Source organism: Uranotaenia lowii, chromosome 3 (genome assembly GCF_029784155.1).
Source record: "Uranotaenia lowii strain MFRU-FL chromosome 3, ASM2978415v1, whole genome shotgun sequence".
Taxonomy (NCBI): domain Eukaryota; kingdom Metazoa; phylum Arthropoda; class Insecta; order Diptera; family Culicidae; genus Uranotaenia; species Uranotaenia lowii.
The window spans coordinates 311,262,933-311,283,775 of record NC_073693.1 but is presented as its reverse complement, the minus strand read 5'-3'; the positions used below and the strand labels follow the sequence as shown (position 1 = coordinate 311,283,775).

Sequence of the window (20,843 nt, the reverse complement as noted above, 5' to 3'; positions counted from 1 at the left end):
TCAGATTTCAGATTCAGATTTCAGATTCAGATTTCAGATTCAGATTTCAGATTCAGATTTCAGATTCAGATTTCAGATTCAGATTTCAGATTCAGATTTCAGATTCAGATTTCAGATTCAGATTTCAGATTCAGATTTCAGATTCAGATTTCAGATTCAGATTTCAGATTCAGATTTCAGATTCAGATTTCAGATTCAGATTTCAGATTCAGATTTCAGATTCAGATTTCAGATTCAGATTTCAGATTCAGATTTCAGATTCAGATTTCAGATTCAGATTTCAGATTCAGATTTCAGATTCAGATTTAAGATTCAGATTTCAGATTCAGATTTCAGATTCAGATTTCAGATTCAGATTTCAGATTCAAATTTCAGATTCAGATTTCAGATTCAGATTTCAGATTCAGATTTCAGATTCAGATTTCAGATTCAGATTTCAGATTCAGATTTCAGATTCAGATTTCAGATTCAGATTTCAGATTCAGATTTCAGATTCAGATTTCAGATTCAGATTTCAGATTCAGATTTCAGATTCAGATTTCAGATTCAGATTTCAGATTCAGATTTCAGATTCAGATTTCAGATTCAGATTTCAGATTCAGATTTCAGATTCAGATTTCAGATTCAGATTTCAGATTCAGATTCAGATTCAGATTTCAGATTCAGATTTCAGATTCAGATTTCAGATTCAGATTTCAGATTCAAATTTCAGATTCAGATTTCAGATTCAGATTTCAGATTCAGATTTCAGATTCAGATTTCAGATTCAGATTTCAGATTCAGATTTCAGATTCAGATTTCAGATTCAGATTTCAGATTCAGATTTCAGATTCAGATTTCAGATTCAGATTTCAGATTCAGATTTCAGATTCAGATTTCAGATTCAGATTTCAGATTCAGATTTCAGATTCAGATTTCAGATTCAGATTTCAGATTCAGATTTCAGATTCAGATTTCAGATTCAGATTTCAGATTCAGATTTCAGATTCAGATTTCAGATTCAGATTTCAGATTCAGATTTCAGATTCAGATTTCAGATTCAGATTTCAGATTCAGATTTCAGATTCAGATTTCAGATTCAGATTTCAGATTCAGATTTCAGATTCAGATTTCAGATTCAGATTTCAGATTCAGATTTCAGATTCAGATTTCAGATTCAGATTTCAGATTCAGATTTCAGATTCAGATTTCAGATTCAGATTTCAGATTCAGATTTCAGATTCAGATTTCAGATTCAGATTTCAGATTCAGATTTCAGATTCAGATTTCAGATTCAGATTTCAGATTCAGATTTCAGATTCAGATTTCAGATTCAGATTTCAGATTCAGATTTCAGATTCAGATTTCAGATTCAGATTTCAGATTCAGATTTCAGATTCAGATTTCAGATTCAGATTTCAGATTCAGATTTCAGATTCAGATTTCAGATTCAGATTTCAGATTCAGATTTCAGATTCAGATTTCAGATTCAGATTTCAGATTCAGATTTCAGATTCAGATCTAGTTTTAAAATTCAGATTTCAGATTCAGATTTCAGATTCAGATTTCAGATTCAGATTTCAGATTCAGATTTCAGATTCAGATTTCAGATTCAGATTTCAGATTCAGATTTCAGATTCAGATTTCAGATTCAGATTTCAGATTCAGATTTCAGATTCAGATTTCAGATTCAGATTTCAGATTCAGATTTCAGATTCAGATTTCAGATTCAGATTTCAGATTCAGATTTCAGATTCAGATTTCAGATTCAGATTTCAGATTCAGATTTCAGAATCAGATTTCAGATTCAGATTTCAGATTCAGATTTCAGATTCAGATTTCAGATTCAGATTTCAGATTCAGATTCAGATTTCAGATTCAGATTTCAGATTCAAATTTCAGATTCAGATTTCAGATTCAGATTTCAGATTCAGATTTCAGATTCAGATTTCAGATTCAGATTTCAGATTCAGATTTCAGATTCAGATTTCAGATTCAGATTTCAGATTCAGATTTCAGATTCAGATTTCAGATTCAGATTTCAGATTCAGATTTCAGATTCAGATTTCAGATTCAGATTTCAGATTCAGATTACAGATTCAGATTTCAGATTCAGATTTCAGATTCAGATTTCAGATTCAGATTTCAGATTCAGATTTCAGATTCAGATTTCAGATTCAGATTTCAGATTCAGATTTCAGATTCAGATTTCAGATTCAGATTTCAGATTCAGATTTCAGATTCAGATTTCAGATTCAGATTTCAGATTCAGATTTCAGATTCAGATTTCAGATTCAGATTTCAGATTCAGATTTCAGATTCAGATTTCAGATTCAGATTTCAGATTCAGATTTCAGATTCAGATTTCAGATTCAGATTGCAGATTCAGATTTCAGATTCAGATTTCAGATTCAGATTTCAGATTCAGATTTCAGATTCAGATTTCAGATTCAGATTTCAGATTCAGATTTCAGATTCAGATTTCAGATTCAGATTTCAGATTCAGATTTCAGATTCAGATTTCAGATTCAGATTTCAGATTCAGATTTCAGATTCAGATTTCAGATTCAGATTTCAGATTCAGATTTCAGATTCAGATTTCAGATTCAGATTTCAGATTCAGATTTCAGATTCAGATTTCAGATTCAGATTTAGTTTTAAAATTCAGATTTCAGATTCAGATTTCAGATTCAGATTTCAGATTCAGATTTCAGATTCATATTTCAGATTCAGATTTCAGATTCAGATTTCAGATTCAGATTTCAGATTCAGATTTCAGATTCAGATTTAGATTTCAGATTCAGATTTCAGATTCAGATTTCAGATTCAGATTTCAGAATCAGATTTCAGATTCAGATTTCAGATTCAGATTTCAGATTCAGATTTCAGATTCAGATTTCAGATTCAGATTTCAGATTCAGATTTCAGATTCAGATTTCAGATTCAGATTTCAGATTTCAGATTCAGATTTCAGATTCAAATTTCAGATTCAGATTTCAGATTCAGATTTCAGATCAGATTCAGATTTCAGATTCAGATTTCAGATTCAGATTTCAGATTCAGATTTCAGATTCAGATTTCAGATTCAGATTTCAGATTCAGATTTCAGATTCAGATTTCAGATTCAGATTTCAGATTCAGATTTCAGATTCAGATTTCAGATTCAGATTTCAGATTCAGATTTCAGATTCAGATTTCAGATTCAGATTTCAGATTCAGATTTCAGATTCAGATTTCAGATTCAGATTTCAGATTCAGATTTCAGATTCAGATTTCAGATTCAGATTTCAGATTCAGATTTAGTTTTAAAATTCAGATTTCAGATTCAGATTTCAGATTCAGATTTCAGATTCAGATTTCAGATTCAGATTTCAGATTCAGATTTCAGATTCAGATTTCAGATTCAGATTTCAGATTCAGATTTCAGATTCAGATTTCAGATTCAGATTTCAGATTCAGATTTCAGATTCAGATTTCAGATTCAGATTTCAGAATCAGATTTCAGATTCAGATTTCAGATTCAGATTTCAGATTCAGATTTCAGATTCAGATTTCAGATTCAGATTTCAGATTCAGATTTCAGATTCAGATTTCAGATTCAGATTTCAGATTTCAGATTCAGATTTCAGATTCAAATTTCAGATTCAGATTTCAGATTCAGATTTCAGATTCAGATTTCAGATTCAGATTTCAGATTCAGATTTCAGATTCAGATTTCAGATTCAGATTTCAGATTCAGATTTCAGATTCAGATTTCAGATTCAGATTTCAGATTCAGATTTCAGATTCAGATTTCAGATACAGATTTCAGATTCAGATTTCAGATTCAGATTTCAGATTCAGATTTCAGATTCAGATTTCAGATTCAGATTTCAGATTCAGATTTCAGATTCAGATTTCAGATTCAGATTTCAGATTCAGATTTCAGATTCAGATTTCAGATTCAGATTTCAGATTCAGATTTCAGATTCAGATTTCAGATTCAGATTTCAGATTCAGATTTCAGATTCAGATTTCAGATTCAGATTTCAGATTCAGATTTCAGATTCAGATTTCAGATTCAGATTTCAGATTCAGATTTCAGATTCAGATTTCAGATTCAGATTTCAGATTCAGATTTCAGATTCAGATTTCAGATTCAGATTTCAGATTCAGATTTCAGATTCAGATTTCAGATTCAGATTTCAGATTCAGATTTCAGATTCAGATTTCAGATTCAGATTTAGTTTTAAAATTCAGATTTCAGATTCAGATTTCAGATTCAGATTTCAGATTCAGATTTCAGATTCAGATTTCAGATTCAGATGCAGATTTCAGATTCAGATTTCATATTCAGATTTCAGATTCAGATTTCAGATTCAGATTTCAGATTCAGATTTCAGATTTCAGATTTCAGATTCAGATTTAATTTTCAGATTTCAGCTTCAGATTCAGATTCAGATTTCAGATTCAGATTTCAGATTCAGATTTCAGATTCAGATTTCAGATTCAGATTTCAGATTCAGATTTCAGATTCAGATTTCAGATTCAGATTTCAGATTCAGATTTCAGATTCAGATTTCAGATTCAGATTTCAGATTCAGATTTCAGATTCAGATTTCAGATTCAGATTTCAGATTCAGATTTCAGATTCAGATTTCAGATTCAGATTTCAGATTCAGATTTCAGATTCAGATTTCAGATTCAGATTTCAGATTCAGATTTCAGATTCAGATTTCAGATTCAGATTTCAGATTCAGATTTCAGATTCAGATTTCAGATTCAGATTTCAGATTCAGATTTCAGATTCAGATTTCAGATTCAGATTTCAGATTCAGATTTCAGATTCAGATTTCAGATTCAGATTTCAGATTCAGATTTCAGATTCAGATTTCAGATTCAGATATTTCAGATTCAGATTTCAGATTCAGATTTCAGATTCAGATTTCAGATTCAGATTTCAGATTCAGATTTCAGATTCAGATTTCAGATTCAGATTTCAGATTCAGATTTCAGATTCAGATTTCAGATTCAGATTTCAGATTCAGATTTCAGATTCAGATTTCAGATTTAAGATTCAGATTTCAGTTTCAGATTCAGATTTCAGATTTCAGATTCAGATTCAGATTCAGATTTCAGATTCAGATTTCAGATTCAGATTTCAGATTCAGATTTCAGATTTCAGATTCAGATTTCAGATTCAGATTTCAGATTCAGATCTGAGATTCAAATCTCAGGTTGAGATTTTAGATTCAGATTTCAGATTCAGATTTCAGATTAAGATTTCAGATTCAGATGCAGATTTCTGATTCAGATTTCAGATTCAGATTTAAGATTCAGATTTCAGATTCAGATTTCAGATTCAGATTTCAGATTTCAGATTCAGATTTCATTTTCAGATGTCAGATTTCATATTCAGATTTAAGATTCAGATTTCAAATTCAGATTTCAGATTTTAATTTCAGATTTCAGATTCAGATTTCAGAATCAGATTTCAGATTCAGATTTCAGATTTCAGATTCAGATTCAGATTCAGATTTCAGATTCAGATTCAGATTTCATATTCAGATTTCAGATTCAGATTTCAGATTCAGATTTCAGATTCAGATTTCAGATTCAGGTTTCAGATACAGATTTCCGATAAAGATTTCAAATTCAGATTTCAGATTCCAAATTCAGATTTCAGATTCAGATTTCAGATTCAGATTTCAGATTCAGATTTCAGATTCAGATTTCAGATTCAGATTTCAGATTCAGATTTCAGATTCAGATTTCAGATTCAGATTTCAGATTCAGATTTCAGATTCAGATTCAGATTCAGATTTCAGATTCAGATTTCAGATTCAGATTTCAGATTCAGATTTCAGATTCAGATTTCAGATTCAGATTTCAGATTCAGATTTCAGATTCAGATTTCAGATTCAGATTTCAGATTCAGATTTCAGATTCAGATTTCAGATTCAGATTTCAGATTCAGATTTCAGATTCAGATTTCAGATTCAGATTTCAGATTCAGATTTCAGATTCAGATTTCAGATTCAGATTTCAGATTCAGATTTCAGATTCAGATTTCAGATTCAGATTTCAGATTCAGATTTCAGATTCAGATTTCAGATTCAGATTTCAGATTCAGATTTCAGATTCAGATTTCAGATTCAGATTTCAGATTCAGATTTCAGATTCAGATTTCAGATTTAGATTCAGATTTCAGTTTCAGATTCAGATTTTAGATTTCAGATACAGATTCAGATTTCAGATTCAGATTTCAGATTCAAATTTCAGATTTAGATTTCAGATTCAGACTTCAGATTCAGATTTCAGATTCAGATTTCAGATTCAGTTTTCAGATTCAGATTTCAGATTCAGATTTCAGATTCAGATTTCAGATTCAGATTTCAGATTCAGATTTCAGATTCAGATTTCAGATTCAGATTTCAGATTCAGATTTCAGATTCAGATTTCAGATTCAGATTTCAGATTCAGATTTCAGATTTAGATCTTAGATTCAAATCTCAGGTTGAGATTTTAGATTCCTGTGTCTTATTTCAGATTCAGTTTTGATATCTGTACATATCTTATTTGAAATTTAGATTTCAGATTTAGATGGTTAAAAACATTTAAATCAAAGCTTAAATTTCTCAATGGCGTTCAAAAAATATCACAAAATGATTATGCCTTTTTACTTAAGGTTGAACAATAATTCCTGAATCGGAGCCCAGAACGAAGTTTAATGTTTTCTGATTCTAAAATTTGTCTTTAAAATCGAAAAATTTGGTTTTTTTTGTAAAATTTGAGATCTGAATTGAAAACAATAGCAATAACAAGTTGAAAAATTAAAAAAAAAAACTTACCAGTTGCCTCGCCACTGACTTGATACAAACAACCTTAACGGAAAGTTCCGCTTCGCTACAGATACCGCTATTTCTCTCTCGCGTAAGTTGCGTTGCGCAAGTGTGCGTATCAGCGAGGTGTACGCGAGAGAAACCGTGCAGCGAATTCGCTCAAACAGAGAATTTTCGCCCGCTTATCGCGGATTCGAATTCGTCGCATCATCCGCTGCTTTGCTTGCTTCTGTTGCTGTCTCTGTATTTGTGGTCCAACTTTCTTGCTCGCTGCGAGAGAACTGTGGCTGGCAGATGGGAGAATTACAAACGAACAAACTCCAATCGTTGTCCAATCGTCTCGCCAGAAAGATGTCGGCGGTGTCCGGATTTTTCGAGGTTTTTTAAAGTGTTTGATTCAGTGGAAAAAGTTGAAAAGTCGCTATTGAAAGTGTCGGTAAGTGATTTATCCGCGTTGAAAACGTCGCATTCCGAGCGTTTGAATCGATTTCCGGTTCCGTATCCGGGGCTTGTCGCTTATTTGGGGTCGAAAAATGACGTTTTCGGACCCGCTTGCTGCCTCGGTGGAGAAATTTTCTTATTGGTGGTGTTGATGCAAGGAATATTTAAAGAAGGTAGTGTCGAGGCAGCCCTGCTTTAGTATTAGTACACACTGCGACGTCACAATCACGAAAAATCTGTTAATTTACTAGGAAATTTGCCTTTTTCATTGATAATTTGAAGAATTTGCTGGAAATGTTCCACTTTTAATACCTGTTATTCTAGAAGGATTCTTGCTCTTCAAGATTAGTATGAAAAAAGTTGGATTTTCGAGTAATTTTCGTATGAAATAGACCATCGAAGTTCGAAAAAATGGTGAAATTTCCCTACTCAAATTTGCAAAACTTAAAAATTAGTTCAAAGTCTTCCATGAAAATGATCAAGTCAGTGCAGTTTAAGATTTTTATTACAAAAAAGTTATCGAAAAACAAACTTTGATATAAAACCACAATTATTTATTCGTATTTTAGGAAATCGAGTTAACAATAATCAATTGATGTTAATTGTTCTACATAAGAATTGAATAAGGTAAACCGATTGGATTAAAATCATGACAATCAGTTGAACACTCAATAACTACCAGCTAGACCTTTTTAAAGTAGATTTTATCTCCGTTTTTGAACGTTTTAGCTTCAAGATGACATCGCGTTCATTATTAAAATGAGAAAAAAACATAATACAATCTTCAAAGGGCCAGAAAATTTCATAACATAGTGAAAAAGAGGTCTTAAAACACAATCGAAATGAAATTGGAATTAATTTTCGTTCTAAAACATGTTTTTTTTTTAAATTTCTGCCATTCGCATATAAATTTTCGATATATTCGTTTTTGTGACGTCACAAAAAAAATCCAATATGGCTCTCGACACTACCTTATTTAAATATTCCTTGGTGTTGATGAATCTCTCGCCTGAATGAGTTTTTGGGAAAAGTCAATGAATGCTACGATTACTGGGTGTTGATGTGTTTTGGTTGATGATGGCCAAGTGAAAAATATGGGGGCCCCACTTGTGTCTTATTGCGGAAATGAAAAGTGAAATTTGTGAGCTGCCAAAAGCGTTTCAGTAAGCGACAATTGCTTTCGACGAATGACCCGAATCTGGTACCCGTGATTCGCGATTGGATTGGAGAAGGCAAATGCCTAGCTTCCTGTTGCTGCCAGGTGAATTTTCTCGCGTCTCTAGCATACTCAAATAATGGCCACTACTGAGCTACGAGTATAGTAAAGCAAAACAGCCAAATTGATGTTTGCTCCTCTGGATCTTGACTTGAGTTCCAACAGTTACATCACTGGCCCAAGCTGATTCAGGTGATCCTAATCTCTACTTACCTGTATAAAAAGTAAACCCAGACGGGGACATTCCCAATCAAGCGTCTTCTTACTCCCACGCCATATCAAATCAAAGGCTGGACCAGATTACGGAAAAAGAAAGAACTTCTCGAAAGCATCATCATCATCAGTGTGTGCGATACCAAATCCTGCTCGTCGTTTTCGAAAAATAGATGGTGTCGATCTACAATTTTAGATTAGACCGAAACCGCATGTAACAAAGTTAAGTGAATTGGGTGCTGCCTTTCGGAAAAAAGAAAATCAAAGGCAATTTAGTCGGGGCCGCAGCCAAGTTGTGAAAGCAAAATAAGAGAAAAAAATAATATTGATAAAAGCTAGAAGAGGAATCGACCACAGCGGAAAAAAAAAGAAGTTCAAAAAGTACATCAGTTTTTCGGAAGAGCACCGTTTTGTTGTGTTTTCCTTTTTTCCACGCTTCTCGTGTATTGTGGGTGTCGTCTTCTTCCTCTATTAGCAGTGCGTTCAGTCAGTTCCCATGTATGTGTGTGCCCGTGTATTGATCTGGGGCTGAGAGCTTGGAAGTAGCGGAAGAATCTGTGTCACCCCCGCGCCATTCCATCCTTTAGTGCATAAGTATTTCGGTTCCGTCTTGGATAACAACTTCATCTCACCATTGCTAGATGTGCCAACTGGTTTATCGTCGTCGCCATCGATTGTATGGGAATTTGATGCAGCTGCTGGCGGGATGCTGATGCTGTAACGCAATTTAGAATTCAGCTGTGAGAAGAGATCCTGTTGGAATTCGACGGTATATTGACTGCTGTAAGAGGAAACCGCCGAAGATAAGGAATTAATTCAGTTTTAAAAGTAAGTTGAATTTTTTTTATTTCTTTTAGGGGGGAAGCTAAACATACCTAATGAGTAATATCCAAATTGTAAATTATTACTTTTCAAATTATCTTAAACCTGAATCTGACAATACGAAAACGCTATAAATCTTATGATATAACAATTGTACACCACAATCTGTTATCTGAATATTATATTCAGGAATCGAATATTTAATCCAGGATTCTTGATTTAAGATTTAAATCTTTAATCTATAACTGAAATCTGAATTTAATACCAGAATCTGAATTCTGAATTTGAAAAATGAACCTGTAATCTGAATATTAAAACTGCATTTGAAATCTTGATCTGAAATCGGAATCTGGAAGCTGAATAAAAAAGTCCCAATCTTAAATCTGAGATCTTAATAAAGAACCGAAATTTGATGTTTCAATCTGAAATCTGAATTCGAATTTGTATCTGAAATCTAAATTCGAATCTGAAATCTGATTCTTAAATCTGATCTGGAATATAAAATCTTATTCAGAAATCTGAATCTGAAGTCTAAATCTGGAATTGGAATCTAAATCTGAAGTCTGGATCTGAATCTGAAATCTAAATTTGAAATCAAGAATCAGAATCTGAAATATAAATTCTGAATGTTCATTGGAAATTCGATCACCATAATCTAATGCATATTAATGCTGTTTTAAATAATTTTTGAGTTCTTGTTTTTTTTTTAATTTTTTTTTATTTGCTTTATTTTTCTTGTTACTTCGACAAATTTCTCATATGAAATTACATAAAGAATTGATTTAGCCAAAACTTTAAAAAAAAACTTTCTACTGAAAATTACTGGAAATTATAGTAACATAGAAGTTTAACCTTAGATATAATAAGGATTAGTGTCCGTACCCTGGGTTCCCATGGGTAACGGCGGCGGTGTGCATGCTTGTGATAATGATGGTTTACTATCATTGTCCTGACAGTGTCGTTGCACACACCTTATCAAGCATGGATCATAATATGATTCAAATTAGAAGGCGTGATGGACACCTTTATTAAAATTAAATTAGCTGTAGGTTCAGTGGTGTCCCAATTTTTCATGATCCATGCTGATAAGATGAATGGGAGTTGAAACACTTGCCCTCCCTTCCGTTGAACAATGGGAAAATTTGGTAGCGAAAATATCACAATTTTCCGTCATAAAGTGATACTTTTCAATAGGGCATAATCTGTTTGATGAGGTAGTTAGCTAGTTTAGTTTCATAGAATTAGGATGTTTCAAGTATTGTTAGGTTAGGTTTAGGTAATGGTATTTGTCTCCCCAATGCTCTAGTAAGTGTGCATTTGCGGTTTATGAATTTCGTTGGCTTATTCTTAAATCAAGCATTTTACAAGAACTAGAGGCTCATTGGACGGAAATGCTGTTTTGACAAATATGATATTTCATTTTGTAATACACTTTCGACATTTGTTTTTAATTATTTATTTACTTTTCGTAGATCTATACATTTTTCGGTTAGGATTGAAATTTATAAATCGAAGTTAAAATAGAAAATATAATTTCGATAAGCAAGAATGAGAAGACAGTTCAGATCATTCATTTCGGGCATTTAAAAACAGGCACACGGTTTATTTGAATTGAACCCCTATCGTGTAGATTGAGTATTATAGTTTGTTAGTGAAATTGACCACAATTAGAGATGAGGTTTTAAAGAACAGCACTGTTATTTTCCTGTTCTGTTGATAAGTTGACGATTCCAATAGAGCTATTTAAGCTTACAGTTAATCGTTTGATGAGTTTAAGAGATATGTACCTTTTATAGATTCTGTTTTTATGATGTCCTTGTTGAGTTATCGAATAACCGTAGTCGCGTAGAATCACTTGAATACATCTTTTACTTAGCAAATCTATGATTATTTTTAAACAACAATCCAAATTTATGGAAACGAGTAAGGTTAGGTGACAGGTAGGGAAAATTCAACTACGGTAAGATAGTGAACCCTTCTGACAACGATATCGAGGCGTTAGCATATGATATCATATTATTTGATACCATACTGCTATTGCTCGGTTGAATTGAAGGTTGGGTCAACTCGAAGTTCATATGGGGCCCACCAACCGTCCTAGTCCGTCGAGCACTATCTTAAAGCTTCCCTAAACTGGTGCTTCAGAACCCTCGGGCTCTGTTGCCGCTATCCTTTTCTAAGCTATTCTACTCTCATTTAAAATTTTCCTCTTCTGTCCCCCGTTCAGTTTTTCATTTCCGGGTCAGCCAGGCGCTCATAAACCCATAAACAAAAAAAAAAAAAAAAAAAAGATATAATAAGGATTAGTGTCCATATTTCTTATGATTATCTTGAATTATTACACGCTAACTTTTGGCTACCCCTTAAAGGTGTAAAATTGACCCGTTATTGAGAACCGCAACGATCTGTCAAAAACGGGTCATTTTATCGGGTCAATATTACCCTTTATTTCAAAAAGCTCGAGTCCGCTTCAAAGGGGTAGTTTTAGATGTTACATCGAAAGCGTTATCATTTGCTCGGTAAATTGCTTGATGGAGAAGATTGAAAGTATTTTATTGTATGATTATTTTGCTTCCTTTGTGAGATTTTAATTATTCATGTAATTATTTCAGAACTGCACAGTTCCGGACGAGGGCGTTGGAAATTTGTTAGCCGATGAGTGAAACCGGAATCGCGGTGGATTAACATGGATGGTAAATAAAAAATGGTGATTTATTTATTGTAATTTTTTAATAAACCAAATGGAACATGATATTTGTAGTGATTTATTTCCCAGCAAACATATTTTCCATAAGCGGCTCTTAAAATTTCCACCATACGAAAGCGTCTCAAATAAGGGGTAATCTTTATCCGGTCGTTTGGAATAAGGAGTAATTTTGATCCGCTACAAGCGTTATGAAGCTGAGTACCCCTTAAGGGGTACAGCGACTTTATCCTTAAAAAGGATTTCTCCCAGTCTTATCGAATAACGGGTTAAAAGTATTCGTTAAGGGGTAGCCAAAAGTTAGCGTGTAGAGAGTTTCTGTTTTAAGTATTATCAGGGTGGCCACAAAACCAGGAAAACCGGGAATTGAAATTCGAACCGGAAAAAACGGGAATTTAGACCAATAATTCAAATTTCCAATACATAATTGAACAGTTCAAAAAATGTGTTAGGGGAATATCATAAGTTTTTAAATTTATTAACTACTCTGATCTCTCTTCAATTACCCCTCTAAATTTAAAAAAAAAATCACAAATTGTACCGAAACCCACAGTTTTAAACTGCCTCGAAGAACAAGATAAGAAATTCAAAATATCTTCTAAATTTTGTTCACGTATCACATCATGATTCATTAAAAAAAACAATCAATCATGTAAAAAACAAACGAATTAAAGTTAAATTTTTGTTTCAAATTTGGAAATTTTTGAAAGATGCTAATATTCTAATTTTCGAGTGATAATGTTTAATTCGAGAGTTGAACACAACACAATCATCTTTACGCACGGCACGCTGTTTTTTGTAGCTTTATAATAATAAATTTGACAAAGGTTAAAAAGGAAACCATCTCCTATCAAACTCAATGTTTGAAAAAAAAATACCATAATTTTTTTTACGTTGTACTTTCAAAATTAACATTTTTCCAAAACTGGTCATAATTTATCCAGAAAATTTCGAATTACACTTTTTAAAGCGTAGATATGTTGAGATTCCTTTGAAGATTTGCGAAAATCGTGACAAAAATTGAAATAAAATAGTCATATGAAATTTTAGTAACACTGTTCAGAATTTTACGAGCATTTTTATGAGGATGTGTTTATGTCGGTAGAATACACTCAGTAAATTCTTTAAAAATGTTAAAATGATTCAACATTGCATGGTACTTCACTAAAAATATACATGTTTGTGTTTCGAGTAAAGCATTTAAACATAATAACAAAATATTGCGATAAAATTGATTATTTTTACTTTTTTCTTTTCGATGGTACAAGGCATCTAAATTTACGTTTTTCCGTTTAAAGAGAGTTTAATGTGCAGTGACGAATGATTGATTGAAAAGTCCTGACACATAATTTTTATTTATTTTTTTGTAAACATGACTTAAAAACCCAAAACGATTTTGTTTTGGATGTTTTTTATTTATCATTTTTAGAAAATGTGATGAAAACCTTAAAATAGAATCGAATTTTGCTAAATGTTCAACGATTTTAGTGTTATGAAACAACCAAATCAATGAAATATGTTGAAAATTTTGATATACCCCGACGAAAGTTGTAAATAAAAGTCTGGAAAACCTTGAATTTTTGACCGGGAAAAAACCGGGAATTTCAAAATGAAAATATTGTGGCCACCCTGTATTATCAAGGTGGTCCAAAAGGGTATCTGGTGATTAAAAGTAAAGTTAGGTTCATTATTTTGTACTCCATTCTGGGCGCCCTTAGGCACGGTTCATAAAACCATAGAAAAGAATAGAATAGAATAGAATAGAACGACCACTTCGTTGGATTATTTTCAACTAAATATGTCATCGGTTATCATCACTTACTATACTACAACACTCCTCCTTAAGCAGGAATCAAATTTGGCTTGGAACATCCAAAACGTCTCAAGCATCATCTCCACTTTGCGGTTCCATACCCGACTTGACTGCTTTAACCCGTACAAGGCCTTATTCAGACGACAAACAAGCGATTTAATCTGGTTCTCGAAGAGATGGGGTTGCTGCATGTAAATTTCTTCATTGAGCTCTCCATGAAAAAATGCAGTTATGGCGTCCATTTTCTGAATCTGCAATCCGTGCTTGACCGCCATCGCAAACAGATATCGCAGCGAACTGCGATGAACCACGGGTGAATACGTTTCGTTGTAGTCCACCCCCTTTCGATGCGAAAATGCCTTGATCAAGTTCCTTCATGGTTCAAGTTCCGTTGCTATCTAGAGCATCGTACTCCTCCTGCATAACTGTTTTCCAACGATCGCAGAGCCTCTTGGTGGGTAAAAGGGTCATCGGAAATGGGTACAGTTGACAAGCTATCCGAGGGCTTGGCAATAGGTGTTAACTTGTCTAACAAGAACTGGTGCGATTGTGCAGTCTGCGCAATGGGAAAACATAGCAGACCCCAATTTCCAAACCAAGGTTCAAGAGCACGCGATCTTCTTGAAGTCGTTCATTCAGATGTCTGTGGTCCTATGGAAGTAACGTCCATAGAAGGCAGCAGATACTACGTTACTGTCGTGGATAACAAATCACTCCGAATATCCATCTATTTTCTTCGAACGAAATCCCAAGACGAGGTACTCAAGGCTTTCAAAACTTTCCATTCGATGTCCGAGAGGCAAACTTGAAAGAAATTGAAGATTCTTAGAAAGGACAACGGTCTAAGACAATTCCGAGAGCGAAGCCGACGATTTTGATTCTACAATGAGTGATGTTAGTACTTCATCCACAGATACCGTAACCGATGTGACCGTGCTCCCATCGCGACAAGTTTCATATCCCTCTAAGTCACAGACGTTGAGGCGCAGCGTTCGGGAGCACAGACTCCAGGCAAATATGAAGGTTTTTTTAGTATCTTGCTAAGGCTTGCCGTGTTCTCCTTCCCTAAAGAACTTGTGAACACAAACCGATCCACCGGAAAGGGCTGAAATACAAGAGGCACCACTCAACTCACTCCACGTTAGCGAGATTTTGGGCTAGATGTCCCATGCGACGATGGCATATGTCCAAACTTGATGTAGTGGTGGGCACTAGAGCACTCAACGTTTCTTCATGTTGTTCCAACTTGAAAAGTTCATTGACGCGGTTTCCAGTAGCTGCAACCTGACCGTCGCGGTTCAAAACATTGCAACCAGCATTGTTGAAAACCACCGTGTAACCCTTGCTGACAATCTTGTTGATCGAAAGAAGGTTTGCCGTTAACTGCAAGATATATTGCACATCGTTGACGGGAATAGCATCTCCTTGACATCGAGGTTGTAACAAAGCAGTACCAGAGCCTTCGATCTGCATCGTTGCCTTATTCGCTGCTGTAACCGATCCAGAGGCGAGCTTGATGTTTTTGAGTAAATTTTTGTTTCGGGTCATATGAACTGTTGCACCCGAATCGAAAAACCATTCGCTGTCGCTGTGGCTTTTTTTTTTTTTTTTTTATAAATTACTTTATTTGAAACGGCTCATACCTTTGAGTTTTAAGGAGCCAAACTCGTTTTGTGTTTATAACAATTGATTACTTAGGTCTAGCACTTTTTGTATCAAGAAAAGAAAAAGATAGAAAGGGAAATAGGAAATTGAAAAGAATTATAGACGGAGATCGATAGCTTTTAGAAAAAGATAAATTTCGAACATGTAGTCCAAATCTAGCACAGCTAACACATCCCTCACTGGAACATAGGGTGGTTTTCCTCGGGCCCGAAGGGAGTCTATCAAATTCGTTCTAGCGACAAGATGAACCTCGCACGACCAAACAATATGCTCGATGTCGTGGTAACCTTGGCCACAGCCACACAAATTGCTGCCAGCAATATTTAAACGATAGAGTACCGCATCCATGGAATAATGATTGGACATGAGACGGGAGAATATACGAATAAAATCCCGACTCAGGTCCAACCTATTAAACCAGGGTTTGAGGCTTACCTTTGGAATAATCGAGTGGAGCCACCGACCCATATCATCCTCTTTCCATTTGCGCTGCCAGTTGACAACAGAGTTCCTTCGTGCCAAGAAGTAAAATTCGTCGAAGACGATTTCACGGTGATACGTGTCGCCTTCTGTCGCCCCACTTTTGCCAGAGAGTCTGCCCTCTCATTACCCATTATCGAGCAATGTGAGGGGACCCAAACAAAGGTGATGGCAAAGCAACGTTTTGATAAAGCACTCAGAATATCTCGTATCTTCCCAAGGAAATACGGCGAGTGCTTTCCCGATCTTATTGAACGGATTGCTTCAACAGAACTAAGACTGTCCGTTACAATATAGTAGTGTTCTGTTGGCCGTGATGCGACGCTTTCCAACGCCCAAAAAATGGCTGCTAACTCTGCAATGTATACAGAACATGGTGACTGGAGATTATATGAGGCGCTAGCTATTTCGTTGAAAACTCCAAATCCCGTTGATTCCTCTATTAGAGACCCATCGGTAAAGTACATTTTATCAGCATCGACGTGTCTATATTTAGCATCGAAAATTCTTGGAATCAAAAGTGGACGATGCGATTCCGGGATTCCTCGAATTTCTTGCTGCATAGACAAATCAAACTGGACAGAAGAGGTGTCGTAGTCAGGGATGAAAACACGAGTTGGAGAGTACGAAGAAGGATTAAACTGCATGGACATAAAGACATGATATATAGACATAAATCTTATTTGAAGATTTTGCTCAAGTAGTCTTTCAAAATTTACGATCACCAATGGGTTCATGACCTCACACCTGATGAGGAACCGGAGTGATAATAAATTAAATCGATCTTTTAGTGGGAGTATGCCTGCTAAAACTTCAAGACTCATGTTATGCGTTGAGGGCATACAGCCCAACGCTATGCGGAGACAACGATATTGAATACGCTCGAGTTTGATGAGGTGAGTTTTAGCAGCTGACTGGAAACAGAAGCTACCATACTCCATCACTGAGAGAATAGTTGTTCGATACAATTTTAAAAGATCTTCTGGATGGGCTCCCCACCAGGTGCCAGTGATTGATCGGAGAAAATTGATTCTTTGTTGGCATTTTCCTTTCAGATACTCAATGTGGGCTCTCCAGGTACACTTGGAATCAAACCAAACCCCAAGATACTTGAAACACCTCGATTGAGTGATCGTTCTGCCTAGGAGTTGAAGCTTAGGTTGAGCAGGTCTATGTTTCTTAGAGAAAACCACCATCTCCGTTTTCTGAGGGGAAAACTCAATCCCAAGCCCCAAAGCCCAGGAAGACAATCTGTCTAAAGTATCTTGTAAAGGTCTGTGCAGATGAGACTCGGAAGATCCTGTGACAGACACCACGCCGTCATCTGCAAGTTGTCTTAGAGTGCAGCCTTCAGAGAGACAACTGTCGATGTCACTTACGTAAAAGTTGTACAAAAGTGGACTTAAACATGAACCCTGCGGGAGGCCCATGTAAGAGGTTCTTCTAATTGCAATATCTCCGTGAGCAAAGTTCAGATGTTTCTCACAAAGCAAGCTGTATAAAATGTTGTTCAAGAGAGGAGGCAGACCCCGGGAGTGCAACTTGTCTGACAACACCTCTATTGAAACTGCATCAAAAGCTCCCTTTATGTCCAGAAACACTGAAGCCATTTGCTCACGTTTTGCGTACGCCATTTGTATCTCTGAAGACAGCAAAGCAAGACAATCGTTTGTCCCTCTGCCCCTTCGAAACCCAAATTGAGTATCTGAAAGGAGACCATTTGTTTCAACCCATTTATCCAAACGAAACAAAATCATTTTTTCCATCAATTTGCGTATACAAGACAACATCGCTATTGGACGGTACGAATTCGCATCGGACGCTGGTTTTCCGGGCTTTTGGATAGCGATAACTCTCACTTGTCTCCACTCTTGGGGAACAATGTTATGCTCCAAGAATTGATTAAATAAATTTAACAAGCGAAATTTGGCAGCGTCCGGAAGGTTTTTCAACAAGTTAAATTTGATTTTATCAATACCCGGAGCTGAATTGTTGCAAGAGAGGAGGGCAAGTGAGAATTCGACCATCGAAAAGCTGGAATCCATACCACACCTATCTGGAGGCACATCCCGTATTATTTTTTGTACAGGCGTAGAGTCTGGACATACTTTCCGTGCGAAGTTAAATATCCATCTATGTGAATATTCCTCACTTTCATTCGTAGTTGATCGATTACGCATGCTGCGTGCCACTCTCCACAAGGTACTCAAGGATGTTTCTCGTGATAAGCCACCCACAAAATTCCTCCAGTACGCCTTTTTCTTCCCCTTGACCAATTTTTTAAACTGATTTTCAAGGGAAACATATACTTCAAAAAGGGCGAGAGTTCCATATTTCCGGAAATCTTTGAATGCTTGTGATTTGTCCTTATAAAGCTTGGAACACTGCTGGTCCCACCATGGGTTTGGAGGCCTTCGAGGAACTGATGAATCTGGGATGGGTTTTGTTTGAGCACGAAGTGCACTTTCATGTATTAATCGTGAAAGAAAGTGGTACTCCTCTGTAGGAGGTAAAACATTCGTAGCACCGATAGCTGATGTTATTTCGTCCGTGTACTTTTTCCAGTCGATGTGTCTTGTAAGGTCATATGTCATATTTATTGTGTTTGAAGAGCTGACCCCATTGGTGATTGTAATTTTGATAGGCAAATGATCACTACCATTGGGATCAGGGATTACCTTCCACTGGCAATCCAATGATAGTGAATTTGAGCAGAGTGAGAGGTCAATTGCACTGTGTCTTGCAGGTGGTTTAGGTACTCGTGTTTTTTCTCCCGTGTTCAAAACTGTTAAATTGAAACTGTCACAAATGTCATAGATAAGAGTAGAACGACCATCGTCAATTTGTTCTCCCCAGACAGTTCCATGCGAATTGAAATCGCCCATTATTAACCTTGGCTCAGGGAGCACTGAGCACAGGTCCTCTAGGTGATTTCGATCCACTGCAACTCTCTGAGGCCAGTACAAACTGACAACACATAAGTCCTTACCTCTTATAGTTGTATGACACGCAACAGCTTCAATTCCGCCTGATAATGGAAGGTGGATTCTGTAAAAGGAGTGGCGCTTATTGATCCCCAAAAGGACCCCTCCATAAGAATCGTAACGATCCAGACGGATAACATTAAAATCGTGGAATGAAATGTTCGATTGAGAAGAAAGCCAAGTTTCGGACAACGCAAAAATGTCACAATTTATTTCATGAAGAAGATGTTTGAACGGATCCATTTTCGGAATTAGACTACGACAATTCCACTGTATAACAGTGATATCTCCGACCTCTCGGCGTAAATTAGCCATCGAGAGAGATAAACACTGAAAGAAGGGGCCAGGTTTGCATCAATTGCTTCAAAAATGTCTTTGCCAAGGGGAGCATTGCGAAAACAATGTCTCTTATGGATTCAGATACGTTGAAAAACGATAATATTCCATTTACTATATCAGTTAGCTTGAAAATTCCCGCTTGGGAGGTTGGTTCTCCCGAAACTACGTTGAATATTGGAGACTTCGAAGATCCTGTCACTTCTGGTTTACTCTGGGGTACAAATTTCATGGGGAATCCAGGAGGGCCTGTTTTGGCATTTCTCGAACTTGATGGATTTTGTCTATTATTTGTTGTAGAGCTAACTGAGGGTATTTTTTTTGGAACTTTGGGGGTTTTAGGAGCAGGTTTTGCCCGTTTCCGGGAGTTTCCAACGAAGATAACTGGTCTATCCTGATCAGTGGAATCAGTGTCTTCACTGTCAACTGACAGCACTGAGAAGATGTTACTGCATTGAGGTTGGGTCGGAGGCGCCGCGCTTTTTAAAATTGCGGCATAGGAATGTTTTGACCGTTCCTTCAAAGAGCGCCTTTGTTTATCCCAGCGGCTCTTGAATGCCTCGCACAGGGAGATATCATGGGGTGAGCCCCCGCAATAGACACATTTCTGCTCTATTGCTGAGCACGCTCCTTCCCCATGAGTCTCCCCACAGTTGGGACAACGCGTCTTGTTGCAGCAGTGGGACGCTGTGTGCCCCAATTTTATGCAATTTTTACATTGCATCGGTCGAGGCACAAAGAGCCGCACAGGAAGCCTCAAAACTCCGTCAATCAAGACGTAGTTAGAGAGGGCGGTACCTGCGAAGGTAACACGAAATGAGGCTGAAGGAGTGTACCTTTTATCTCCATTAACGACGGTGGTAGTTCTGAGTTGGCGACAATCCAAGATTTCAACCGAAGTCGAATCAAGGCTCTTGAACTTACCAACGCCGTTGGATTTAATGTACTCCTCCTTGAGACTCATCTCTGTGATCACGCCCTCGATCTCTACGTCTCGAGACGGGATGTAGACACGGTACTCAAGGTTTATGAAATTGCTAGCTACAATTTCATTTGCGGCTTTCCGGTCAGCCACAACAACGCGCAGCTTGTTCGGACGTACTTTTGTAATACTAGTTACAGAGGGCCACCTTGCCAGATCTTTGGTGATCTGTACCACATTTAGTTGTTTACCGTTTACTTTGGGCCGGATGAAAACCACCCAAGGTCCAGTGAGAGATGAGCCCTCTGTGTATTTTCGGAGTCGGGCTGTTCCACTCTTAACCGAGGGCGATGAAGAATTATCACCTACCCGAGAAAGGTTCGCATTTGAGGGACCAGCATGATCTGTATCTTCCAAATGCTCTTCATTCTCGTAAGTTAAATTCTC

The 20,843-nt window shown here is 36.2% G+C and overlaps 1 protein-coding gene across 8 annotated transcripts in view; it reads left to right on the top strand.

Moving 5' to 3' along the window:
• Positions 1-7,130: 7,130 nt before the first annotated feature.
• Positions 7,131-20,843, top strand: part of LOC129750781 (SNF-related serine/threonine-protein kinase-like) — a 140,333-nt gene continuing 126,620 nt past the window's right edge. For 2 of the 8 annotated variants that reach the window (XR_008738487.1, XM_055745824.1), the window contains exons 1-2: positions 7,139-7,414; positions 8,260-9,498. The gene's annotated coding sequence lies outside the window, so the exon portion shown is untranslated. Of the gene's footprint in view, positions 7,415-8,259; positions 9,499-20,843 lie in introns of all 8 variants that reach the window. The other 6 variants (XM_055745831.1, XM_055745830.1, XM_055745825.1 and 3 more) reach the window with 6 other exon arrangements.